At 47.5% G+C, this 13,486-nt stretch overlaps 1 long non-coding RNA gene across 1 annotated transcript in view; it reads right to left on the bottom strand.

Annotated features, from left to right (window-relative positions):
- Positions 1-13,486, bottom strand: part of LOC144807482 (uncharacterized) — a 74,862-nt gene that overhangs the window by 49,660 nt on the left and 11,716 nt on the right. The gene's annotated exons all lie outside the window — the stretch shown is intronic.

Below are 13,486 nucleotides of genomic sequence, written 5' to 3'. Positions count from 1 at the left end.
AATGCCAAAGGAAACACTCACACCACAAGCCAGAAACAGGAACTGTCCATGCTCAAGACACGGACACGAACAGCCAGGGTAGTAGATAACTCAATTAGGGAGGGTGAATGTTAGATTCAGGTTAATTTATAGAAAGGGCCCGCTTTTAGGAGTCCAGCACACCAGAGAACAACTGTTGCCTGCACTACCTAAATCACCATAAAACAATTGTTACGGTTCCAGAGTGACCCTTTATCAGATCAACATAACACAGTTGGAACAAGCCTCAAACACACCAGGAAGATTGCAACAGAAAAATCACATGGGGTCCCATGATATAATACCTAAAGAAACGTCAGATGCACACACTCAAACACAAATAAATGCACAGCTGAGAGCATCCACTCCGGCCTAGGACGATGCCAGTGCAGTCGGTCAGTTGCACTCATCAGATAAAGCCCAGACAATGCATAGCAGGAAGCGTTACCCGAGATAACACACACAACACACCTGGACCACCTCAGAATGTGACATCCTGTTGGTATTTATGGTCCCTTCTATAAGAGTGAAATAAAGTATCTAAAAACAATATTTATGACCCACTGTACCAGAATTTCCCGCCCAAAGGTGGACAAGCTTCACTTTATTGCACCGGGCTTACATGGTGGAACACCATCTATAGGATAAAACTATTGTGCTGGAGATGCCAACATGTTATGGGTAAATATTAAGCGCTGTTGCTAAACGAGCAAAGAAAACAGTTTACCAAGTTATGTATTCTAGACGACCTTGAACAAAATGTGTAGATGAAATCCCACAAATAGTCCCTGAATAACAAACATGGGAACTCGTGGGCAGGAGGCCAGTCAACCAGCCCTTGGAGAGTGCTTGGGGACCTGGGCCACAATTAGCTGCAGGCCAGCAACATCCAGGCAAAATCCACCAAGTGATAGTCCCCTTCCTAGAGCACGACAAGCCCCAGGCCACCACTAGTCTTCAGATAATACAGCTGCCACCCCCTGCCCCAATAGTTCTTCTTGTTGATGTCCCAGCATCGAACCAGCGTAGTATGTTTCCAATCCCCAAAGCGTTTCTAACTCCTAAAGGCAGAGCCCCAGTGGTTGCACCCACAATGACCTATGAAGATGAGATCAGCTCAAAATGCCACCTTTGAAATGCACGGGCCCTCTCTAAATGTTGTCATGGCTGACATCCTACCCTGGGAGGCTTGATCAGTATCTTTAGTGGGGCCACAACCCTGCCACTTGGAATGCAGGTTCCAATTCCACCCCCCTCTTAACCAACACAGAAAGGTCCCTCAGAGTGAGAGGTCTACAGTATACCTTGAGCCCTTAGTTTATGGCTGTCTTATGAGAAGTGCACAGATGTAGCCATCCCCCAGCAGCCAGCTGTGAATTGGAGACAGGTGGATAGGAATACAGAGCCATGAGTACAGACATTCACACTTTCCCAATGTGGTATTTCCACCGTCATAATGTCGAATTCACTCACACCACCGGAGCAGGTTCACCATTACGAACTCATCGATATCAAACACTCTACTGACACTCTTCTACATGCAGGAAATCCAGCTCAATAGCCTTTCCACAGATCCCTCAGGCCAATCCAATACGAGGAGCAGGCCCTCCTGTACCAAACACACTACTCGGTGCCATTCACTACCAGTGTATGTAGCAGACACACGCACATGCCCTACCCTTTACCGACACCGCACCCTGTCCCCAGGGAGTACTCAGATACAGCAAGAGAAATGCAGAACCTTGGCAAGCGTCTTCTTAAATGCCAGGCCAAGTAACAGTAACCTACATACACAGGCCCCGTCAAGGCACATCTGTGGCACATTTGAAGAACTACCTCCGTGGGTGGCACAACCAGTTCTGCAGGCCCACAGAGAAGGTGTTGAGTTACATGCCCTAGGTATATATCTTACCTCTAGACAATGGACTAACAGCAAACTCAATTTAGCCAATCATGTATACACTAATCACCAGTATGTATATGACAAGCACATCACTTTGGCACTAAATGGCAGTGTAAAAAGCGAGCAAAGTCCTTAGGCTATTACATAGATCAGCGGAAAACCAGGAGGGACAAAAGCAAACAAAAGTTGAGGGAAATCACCCTAGAAAGGGCCACCTCCAACAGAATTTATTAGGATTGGTATGTTTGATACAAAGGTAACACAGATCTGTGCAGTGTGTGCATAAACTCATTTATAAAGGAGGACGGTTGGAACCTGGGACTTCTTAACTATCTCACTTGAGCTGAAATTGGTAACCCGAAAATACATTGATCCCTCCCTTTGGTTCATTTACACTGTTCGGTGATTGGGATTTAATCCCAGATCGAAAGCTATAAAGTTGGTTCAAGTATTGGTACTAAGCATGGGCGTAAAATCCGCTCCGCTCGCGGATTTTTCGGATTTTCGGCAAATCCGCAATCCGCGAACGCTCGCGAATTTGTCGAAAATCCGTGAATCCGCTCGCGGCGGATTTTTTGCTTGGTTGCGGCGCGCGGCGTGGTGCACGGCGTTCACTTTCCGTCATTTTAGCGTTTGCCGAGTTGTTTTTCTTTGCGAGTGACGCGCCATTTTAGATCTTGCTGCGTGTTCCCGCGGGAGTTTGTCGCCCGCGAATACGTACTCGCGGCTTGCCACCTTGCACAGCACACCTCGCGAGAGTTCGCAATTGCGAACATGTAGTTGCGGCGGAAAGGAACAATCTCGCACTTGCGAAATAGAGATTTTGCAATTTCGCACAAGAAAATCACCAGCAAACAGGATAAACCTTCAGAAAATTATGATTTTTATCAGAATCACTCCTCAGGTTGACATTTGCATGGCCTTTTTTTTTGCAAGGAGTCCATTTTGGGGGGGGGGGAGGAAGGAAGTGCCCCACAGTCTCCAACTTCCTGTTCCTGTCCAGCAGGCTCCTCCCAGTGCTTTGTCCATCTCCTGGTCACTTTCATTTGGATCTGGAGCTGGAAGGATTACTTTTTGTGGGTGCTGCTGGATATTTGGATTTGAGGCCTTTTTGACTGTCTTTGGATCACTTTTGGATTAGAAATCAACTTTCACAAGTAAGTTTGTTTGGGGCATTACAGTTGCTGCAAGTACAATTTTGGAACTTTTTCAGAAAATTAAATAAATTATATTGTGGGTAGCCACAGTATCCAGTAGGACCAGGGTTGGTTATGGGTGCATGATACAACTGTTTTGTTGAATTTAAACACCATTGAGGCCATGGATGGGCTGGGATTGTGCAGATTTTATTGTTTTTTGTCGTTTTTTTGGGCCTGCTGGTGTGGCCCTTTGCCCAGGGGTGGTGAGTGTTGCATGGGCCTAGTCTTTCTGTGGGGTGTCTTCTTGAATTTAAACATAATTGAGGCCATGGATGGGCTGGGATTGTGCTTATTTTATTGTTTTTTGTCGTTTTTGGGGGGCTGCTGGTGTGGCCTTTTGCTTGCCCAGGGGTGGTGGTGGTGCATGGACTGAGTGTGCCTGTGGTGTTGTCTCACTCTCTTTGATGTAAACATCATGGATGGCATTGGATTGTGGTGATTTCTGGCTGTTTTTCTGTTTTTTGGGGGTGTACTGTTGATGTGGTCTGGCCATGTGGGTGGTGGTGGTGGCCATCTTGAGTGCTGGCTGGTACAGGCAACATGTGCTTGGGGTGTAAGGGGGCCATTTTGAGGAGAGGCAGTGTCTGAGGCCTGCACTTATTTTGCCTACTTTTCATCCCTTATGCCCAGGGGTAGTGAGTGTTGCATGGGCCTAGTGTTTCTGAGGGGTGTCTTCTTGAATTTAAACACCATTGAGGCCATGGATGGGCTGGGATTGTGCAGATTTTATTGTTTTTTGTCGTTTTTTTGGGCCTGCTGGTGTGGCCCTTTGCCCAGGGGTGGTGAGTGTTGCATGGGCCTAGTCTTTCTGTGGGGTGTCTTCTTGAATTTAAACACCATTGAGGCCATGGATGGGCTGGGATTGTGCAGATTTTATTGTTTTTTGTCGTTTTTTTGGGCCTGCTGGTGTGGCCCTTTGCCCAGGGGTGGTGAGTGTTGCATGGGCCTAGTCTTTCTGTGGGGTGTCTTCTTGAATTTAAACATAATTGAGGCCATGGATGGGCTGGGATTGTGCTTATTTTATTGTTTTTTGTCGTTTTTGGGGGGCTGCTGGTGTGGCCTTTTGCTTGCCCAGGGGTGGTGGTGGTGCATGGACTGAGTGTGCCTGTGGTGTTGTCTCACTCTCTTTGATGTAAACATCATGGATGGCATTGGATTGTGGTGATTTCTGGCTGTTTTTCTGTTTTTTGGGGGTGTACTGTTGATGTGGACTGGCCATGTGGGTGGTGGTGGTGGCCATCTTGAGTGCTGGCTGGTACAGGCAACATGTGCTTGGGGTGTAAGGGGGCCATTTTGAGGAGAGGCAGTGTCTGAGGCCTGCACTTATTTTGCCTACTTTTCATCCCTTATGCCCAGGGGTAGTGAGTGTTGCATGGGCCTAGTGTTTCTGAGGGGTGTCTTCTTGAATTTAAACACCATTGAGGCCATGGATGGGCTGGGATTGTGCAGATTTTATTGTTTTTTGTCGTTTTTTTGGGCCTGCTGGTGTGGCCCTTTGCCCAGGGGTGGTGAGTGTTGCATGGGCCTAGTCTTTCTGTGGGGTGTCTTCTTGAATTTAAACACCATTGAGGCCATGGATGGGCTGGGATTGTGCAGATTTTATTGTTTTTTGTCGTTTTTTTGGGCCTGCTGGTGTGGCCCTTTGCCCAGGGGTGGTGAGTGTTGCATGGGCCTAGTCTTTCTGTGGGGTGTCTTCTTGAATTTAAACATAATTGAGGCCATGGATGGGCTGGGATTGTGCTTATTTTATTGTTTTTTGTCGTTTTTGGGGGGCTGCTGGTGTGGCCTTTTGCTTGCCCAGGGGTGGTGGTGGTGCATGGACTGAGTGTGCCTGTGGTGTTGTCTCACTCTTTTTGATGTAAACATCATGGATGGCATTGGATTGTGGTGATTTCTGGCAGTTTTTCTGTTTTTTGGGGGTGTACTGTTGATGTGGACTGGCCATGTGGGTGGTGGTGGTGGCCATCTTGAGTGCTGGCTGGTACAGGCAACATGTGCTTGGGGTGTAAGGGGGCCATTTTGAGGAGAGGCAGTGTCTGAGGCCTGCACTTATTTTGCCTACTTTTCATCCCTTATGCCCAGGGGTAGTGAGTGTTGCATGGGCCTAGTGTTTCTGAGGGGTGTCTTCTTGAATTTAAACACCATTGAGGTCATGGATGGACTGGGAATGTGCAGATTTTATTGGTTTTTGTCGTTTTTTTGGGCCTGCTGGTGTGGCCCTTTGCCCAGGGGTGGTGAGTGTTGCATGGGCCTAGTCTTTCTGTGGGGTGTCTTCTTGAATTTAAACACCATTGAGGCCATGGATGGGCTGGGATTGTGCAGATTTTATTGTTTTTTGTCGTTTTTTTGGGCCTGCTGGTGTGGCCCTTTGCCCAGGGGTGGTGAGTGTTGCATGGGCCTAGTCTTTCTGTGGGGTGTCTTCTTGAATTTAAACATAATTGAGGCCATGGATGGGCTGGGATTGTGCTTATTTTATTGTTTTTTGTCGTTTTTGGGGGGCTGCTGGTGTGGCCTTTTGCTTGCCATGGGGTGGTGGTGGTGCATGGACTGAGTGTGCCTGTGGTGTTGTCTCACTCTCTTTGATGTAAACATCATGGATGGCATTGGATTGTGGTGATTTCTGGCTGTTTTTCTGTTTTTTGGGGGTGTACTGTTGATGTGGACTGGCCATGTGGGTGGTGGTGGTGGCCATCTTGAGTGCTGGCTGGTACAGGCAACATGTGCTTGGGGTGTAAGGGGGCCATTTTGAGGAGAGGCAGTGTCTGAGGCCTGCACTTATTTTGCCTACTTTTCATCCCTTATGCCCAGGGGTAGTGAGTGTTGCATACTTGCATGTCCCTAGTCTTTCTGTGGGGTGTCTTCAATGTAAACATCATGGATGGCATGGGATTGTGCTCATTTTTCTGTGTTTTGTCGATTTTTTGGGGTGTATAACTGAACTGATGTTCCTCTGTCTTCCATTGCTTTTAGGTGCACAAGAAGACTCAATAGAACCACCAGTGCCAGGAAGAAGTCCTGCAGCGGTGTGTGCAGCATAACGTCACGCGACGTCACGTCTGGACACAGAACCCTCTGCAACTCGTGCAACTGCTGCCTGCTGACCTGCTCTGAAGAAGATGGCCCCCAAAAAAGTAACCCGTAGCTCCTCTAGCAAGAAAGGTGCCAGTAAGGAGCAGAAGAAGCAAGTTACCAAGGACACTGGTGTGCCGCCCGCCCCTTTTTTTGTGAGTAAAAAAAAAAGTATGCCTGCAGCAGCTGCAGCGGGATCTGCTGGGGACCAAGCTGGCAGCAGCACCCCCGCTCCATTGGGCTCAGTGCCACCACCACCACCACGCCAACTTAAGTCCAAGCCCTTGAGTGCTGCAGAGGCAGCCAGTATACTTCTTCAATCACCATCGACCAGTGATGTTGGCTCATCGCAAGAAAGCAGCAGCAATGTCCCTCAATCAACACAGGTTGTTGTAGCTCATCTGACGAGTGTTGAACAACCACAGCGGCAACAACAATCACATGTGCAAGTACAAGCCCAAGTACATGTGGAAGGAGAGGCAGCGCAAGGAGATGCGCATGCAGAGGTGCATGGAGGGTCACAACAAGTGCCCACAATAGTTGTTCCTCCCGAAGTAGGGGCACATCAGGAAATCGACAATCAAGGCGAGGTATCATTTGAGGAAGCCACTCCTCCTGATGATCCTTCATTGTCTTCCACAACCCTAGCAAGGAAGAGATCAAGGGTGGTGTCTACATCCTCTTCAAGCACACCTCCTTCTGATGATACGGATCAAACTTGGGAACCAGCACCACAGCCGTCTGAGAGTGAGGCACACCATGATCCAACAAAGGTACTTAAGCGTAAAAGGAAGCTCGTCCAAAGTCTCAGACTTATGGAGTGTGATGAGGCTCAACAAGAAGTGGCGGATACTGCTGCTGATGAAGACTCTGCCAACGACGACCCAGTCATCATAAAGGTCACTGCAGCCCCAGCGGGCATGCAGCAAACAGACATTTTGACCCTAGCCCGAAGAGCTGCTGCGCGTGATGATGATGATGATGATGTTGTCGATGAGGAGGCAGTGGAAACACCACAATCATTGGAGTTAAGTAGTACACCAACTCGTCCCGCTTCCATATTTCTTTCTGGCAAGAAGAGACCTGCGTCAACCTCGACCTTAATTAGTGGCGGTGAAAGTGGAAAACGTACAAAAGTTGGCCAATCCAGATCCTCCACTTCATCTGGCATTAGCTTCATGACCACCACCACCACCAGTATCGCCGCCTCCTCCAGGTCCCACAGACACTTCAAGTCCCCAGTTTGGGACTTCTTTACTGTTTGTCCCAAAAATCCAAGGTTTGCCATTTGTACCCTTTGTAAGCTTGCAGTTAGTCGTGGTAAGCCAGGTAGCAACTATGGTACCGGCGGCCAGAGTGGTCATCTTGACAGAAAGCACGCTGTCCAATGGTTTGCGCACCTAGCTGCGATCAAGAAAGGCCAAAATCAAGGAAACGTTGATGTTTCATCTGATGTTGACGAGCAGGAAGAAGACGTGTCAAACACTTCCCTTACACCCAGTACCCCTCTCAGCAGCACACCCAATGTGAGGCACACTAAGAGTGTTGGAGCGAGTGAGACACCAACGCACAAAAGTTCACCAGCGAGCAAAATTGGGTCAACAAAGTCATTATCAGCCCGTAAATGCTTGGTCCAGGCCAACATTAGAACAATGCTTACTTCAGACGTGCCATATGAACGCAACCACCCACTGACGCGTCTGTATAACACTAAGCTGGCTAAAATGCTAGCTGTGGACCTTCTACCTTTTTCTTTTGTAGAAGCGGTAGGTTTTCTTGAATTAGTTGCAACGCTCTGCCCTAAATGGAAGGTTCCGAGCCGGTTCTATTTTGCCAGAGTTGCGGTTCCAGCACTACATGAAGATGTGCTGCAGGCGATTGGGGCAGCTTTGCAGAAGAGTGCTGTTCACACAATACATCTGACAACAGACATGTGGACCAGTGGCCCAGGCGATGATTACATGTGCATCACTGCACACTGGGTCTCTTTTTCAGGTGTTATAGCAAAGCTAAACGCAGGTGTTGACCCGGACCAAGTTTTCAAAGCTGCTCGGAAACATGCAACACTAGCCATGTTTGCCTTGGAGAAAAGTCACACAGCAGAAAACCTTTTGGAAGAGTTTGACAAAAAGGTGTTGTCAATGCTATCCCCCCTAAAACGCAAGATTGGTTATGTTTCCACGGATAATGGCGCCAATGTAGTTAAGGCCATGTCACAGGGTCACCATGTTAGAGTGCCGTGTTTGGCGCACTGTATCAACCTGGTAGTTCAAAAATTCTTGAGTGATAAAGAGAGTCCAGCGTTCGAGGTAATGGCCACCTGCCGCAAAATGTGCAACCATTTCAGCCATTCTTTTAAGGCCCGGAAGCATCTGCGGAGACTGCTACTTCAACGTGGAATGCCAGTGAAAGCACTCATCCAGGAGGTGGCAACACGTTGGAACTCAACCTTCTACATGCTTGAGCGTCTGCATGAGCAGTATACGGTACTCGATCACTATTTCTTGACAGAGGCTACATCTCAGAAGGAGGACCTGCGGATGAGTAAGGCGCAATGGGCCATAGTTAAAAGCCTGACAGACATGCTTCGTCCTTTTGAGTTCTTCACGCGTGCAGTCAGCCAGGAGGACTGTAATTTGGGAAAAGCTATCCCATTGTTGTGCATACTGGAGCACCAACTGATGGCGGTTTCTTCTGAGTTTGAAAAAGATGAAAAAAAAAAAAAACATTTCATTTTGTCTGAGAAATTATTACATCGCCTACGTGGTGATGAACGTCTTAAAAACATCAACTCAGATCAGCATTACATTTGTGCTACTATTCTGGATCCACGCTACAAAAAGGCGCTGGCAGACAACGCATTCTTTCCTTTCGCTGATGCAGATGTTCAAAAGTACAAACATTGGTTAGCCTGGTCAGCCAAGAGGTTTGAAAAAGAACGGCAGGTTATTGAAGGAGAAGCCAGTACATCAGCATCAGCATCAGCAGGCCATCCGCAGTCACAAGAATCCACTTCTGCACCTGTGGCTGGGGCACAAGTGACCTCTCAGCCGTTAAAGACACCGGCAACTGGATCATCTGCACCACACACAATGACAACACTAACAGTGGCTGGGGAGGAGGATTGGCTAAGTTTGATGGGGTATGGTTCTCTAAAAAATGTCACAGGCACAGCAAAAAGTAAGCAAAGTGGAGGAACAGTTGATGACCTTGAGTCGATGGTGCAGGACTATCTGAATGACTCAACAGTGGTCTTTCTTAATGAGGAGCCATTGCAGTATTGGCATGGCAAAAAACAATTGTGGCCACAGCTCTACAACCTGGCTATAAACTATTTGTCTTGCCCACTCGCAAGTGTGTCTTCTGAACGTGTTTTCAGTGCTGCTGGTGGCATTGTAACTGCCAAACGGAGCCGCCTATCGCCCAAAAATGTGGAGCGGCTGACAATGATCAAGATGAATCAGCACCTCATACCACCAGATTACAAGGTGCGAGAAAGCACGCCACATGAAGACGATGAGGACAGCAACGTAGATGAGGGGATTTTTTCTCTGTTCGGTGCCACTGACCTCATCCAGCCTGAATTCGCAGAGTATGATGACGAAATCTTGTTCTTATTCCCTGACACCGAGCCCTGAAAATGAGACAATCAATCAAGAACTTTCTTTTTCGTCCTTATTCACTTTTATTCCTGTGTGCTTTGTGTCTCTCTTTCTTTGTTTTGCACAGTTAATTTAATTCAAACTTTAATCACCTAATCCCAAAAACAAGACCATCATCAGAACTGTCTTCACTTGTTTGCTTATTGATTTGAAGGTGCCGCAGTCTACATTCCTCAGGTTCACAAGTTCTGAAGAACATGCTCCTCTATCCTCCTCCTCCAGACTGCGATTTCCCTCCAAGCAGAGTGCTGGATTACGCACAATGAAGAAAGACTCAGCACTTGTGGGGGTGTTGTACTTCTTTGCGGGTGAGTTGACGGTTTTGGGCCCATTGCTGTGAAGCTCTAATAATGGACAAAAGTGTTTTGGACCAAATATGAGGTGGAAATTTCTTGCCGTTTTTGCTGACTTGCTTGCCTTTGAGGTGCTCTTTGGCGGGGTTCCGGGGGTTTGTGTGTAATTTTTGGTGTCTGTCGAAGCACTGCTGCGACAGTCTAATCTTGATTGCATTTGCTTTTCAGGAAATCCGTGGTGGAAAACAGGAGTTATGATGATTGATGATGACCTAGCTGCACAGCGCGTTACTTTGGACCGAAGGCCGAGAGATATTGTAAGTATGAGATTTAGCTTTTTCGCTGTTTGGGGGTGTTGTCGGGTGTTTTTTTGCGGGTGGGTTGGCGCCGGCGGGTCTTGCCTGGGGCATTCCTGGGAAGGTCTAACACCGGATACAAGTGTTTTGGACAAAATCCATAAGGAACAGCCTTTTTTTTGCCATTTCTTCAGACATCTTGCTCAATGTAGCGTTTTGGGGGGCTTCCTGCTGTTCGTGGGTGGGTTGCGGCCGGGGTCTCTGTCGAAGCACTGCTGCGACAGTCTAATCTTGATTGCATTTGCTTTTCAGGAAATCCGTGGTGGAAAACAGGAGTTATGATGATTGATGATGACCTAGCTGCACAGCGCGTTACTTTGGACCGAAGGCCGAGAGATATTGTAAGTATGAGATTTCGCTTTTTCGCTGTTTGGGGGTGTTGTCGGGTGTTTTTTTGCGGGTGGGTTGGCGCCGGCGGGTCTTGCCTGGGGCATTCCTGGGAAGGTCTAATACCGGATACAAGTGTTTTGGACAAAATCCATAAGGAACAGCCTTTTTTTTGCCATTTCTTCAGACATCTTGCTCAATGTAGCGTTTTGGGGGGCTTCCTGCTGTTCGTGGGTGGGTTGCGGCCGGGGTCTCTGTCGAAGCACTGCTGCGACAGTCTAATCTTGATTGCATTTGCTTTTCAGGAAATCCGTGGTGGAAAACAGGAGTTATGATGATTGATGATGATGACGACCTAGCTGCACAGCGCCGCGTTTGGACCGAAGGCCGAGAGACATTGTAAGTATGAGATTTAGCTTTTTCGCTGTTTGGTGGTGTTGTGTCGCGTGTTTTTTTGCGGGTGGGTTGGCGGGTCTTGCCTGGGGCATTCCTGGGAAGGTCTAATACCGGCTAGAAGTTTGTTGGACAAAATCCATAAGGAAACACCAGTTTTTGCACTTTTTGTAAGTTAGGGTTCGTTAGGGTTAGCCCTAGCAGCAGGATTGCATGTGTTTAGGGGGGTTCTATTGCAACGCGGTTCTGTTGTTGTAGAGCACTGTTGGAGCGATGCTGGCTATGGATACTTTTGCTTGCAGGCAAGTGGTTTGAATACAATCCACGGTCTGTATTTGGGTCTACTGTTACTTTCAAAGTACGTTTTGTAACCATTTTTCTGCTAGGCATCGTTTTTGGAGATATGATTGGGTTCTTCTACATTTTTGCGACTGGCTTTAGTAAGGGTCTTGGTGGGAGCATTGCTGGGAAGGTCAAATTTTGTTCTAAAACACAGTAGTACACCCACCTTGAGGGGAAAGATCCGCTATAATATTTTGGCCATACTTATTGATCCTTAAAAAGGTGACTCAGACAGAGCACGCAATTTCAAAAATATTGTACTGTCTATTAGGGAAATCAAAGTGTGACTTTTTGAACCACACAGCGTACATACCTTTTATTTATTTATCAGTGGTATTGTAATAGCACTTCCTGTTTTCCGTTCAATAATTACAGGCCGGGTTTCAGTCAACATCCGCCAGGCAGGCAGTGGACAGGGTGTCTCTTCTGTCAGTGGTCACCACCACATTGATGGACGAAGCGTCAGCTGGAATGGAGGAGTGCCGCCAATAAGAGGAATTGTTTGCTGCATGCAACTTACTTACCAATTTCAACAGGACAACTCCAACAACATACGCAATACAGATACAGTATCCATTGTTGTCTTTTATTCTATGAGTGTGACTGCATGTGCTTACCTTTACTTTGTAACCAAAGATTGTCTGTAAACTCTGTATCTTCAATTATTGTTTGTCCATGCTCTGCTTTTTTTTTCTTCTCTCAACAAAACCTACCCAAAAAGAAACCCCCATTCCCATCCATTTTACAAACCCTAACCCTCTTCCCCCGGGCTGTGTTGTTTTGCTTGATGTCTGACTAAAATGACATCAATAATTCCACACACTTGCTGGGGAGGATAAGGTGATAGCAGCAACAGGCTGGTGAAGGAATACGAGGATATCTTCTAGACTTACTCAGCTTCAGTACTATATCTTCTAGTAGTAGTAGCCAATGTCAAATAAATTCAACGCAAGTACTAGTTATACTTGCAATACTTTACCATTTGTTAGGCTACATTATGGCACTGTTCTAGTGTACTGTCACCTGCTATTTTCTCGATCGTACCGTAACCGTTGTAATGCTACAGTAAGGAGTACAAACAAGGTTTCGTTTTCTTTTTTTCCATAGGCATGCAACTGCCACTGTGTCACACCACTAGTAACACCGCAATGAGGAAATGTCACCCGCCCAGGAATGACAACGTTAATCCCCATTTCACCTGGAGCCAGCCCTGGGCCTAGCCCTAATTTCTAACACAAATTACAGGTAAGATAAGCGTTTGGTGGGAGGTAGTATAATGGAGTATTATTTCGGAGTAGACAAGAGATTGACGGTTGTACTACTAAAGTCCTACGACTGTTCAGGAAAACAAAGTTACTGTTACACCCCCGCCCCCCACCCACCAGACTGAAAAGCAGTAAAAAACAGGTATGGTCAGATAAAGTAGTTGAAAAATATATTTATTTATCCCTAACAAAATAATCTCCCTCACCCACCCTAACCCCAACGATTGTCTCTGAAACGTCCCAAAACGATCCCAACTCCCAAATCCCACCCCCCAAAAGTCTATAAAAAAAGGGCAAGGGACACTCCACTACTGGAGGGTGCTGGTGCTGGTGCATGATGCGGCATGGGCATCATACTCCTTGCGGAGGGTGGCAAGCTCGGAGCGGAGGCCCTTAACCAAGGTCTTATACCTCAGGACCTCCTGCTCCAGGTTGGACATGCGGACTCGTAGGCGGTGTTGGCGTTCCTTGCAGCTCCTGTGGGGGGCAGCTGGTATTTCGGGTGCTTGGCGGTGGCGGTCGGCTTTCTTAGCCCGGCTCGGTCCCGCTGGTTTAGTCACGGAGGAGGATGCAGTGGTCACAGTCGAAGATGTTGCCCCGCTCGACTGCGTGTCCTCCTCCTCCTCCAGGGCCACCAGCCGCCGATACTCGGCGACTGT

Source organism: Lissotriton helveticus, unplaced genomic scaffold (genome assembly GCF_964261635.1).
Source record: "Lissotriton helveticus unplaced genomic scaffold, aLisHel1.1 SCAFFOLD_392, whole genome shotgun sequence".
In the NCBI taxonomy this organism is placed as follows: domain Eukaryota; kingdom Metazoa; phylum Chordata; class Amphibia; order Caudata; family Salamandridae; genus Lissotriton; species Lissotriton helveticus.
Note: the sequence above shows the minus strand (reverse complement) of the source record. Positions and strands in the feature narration are given on the sequence as shown.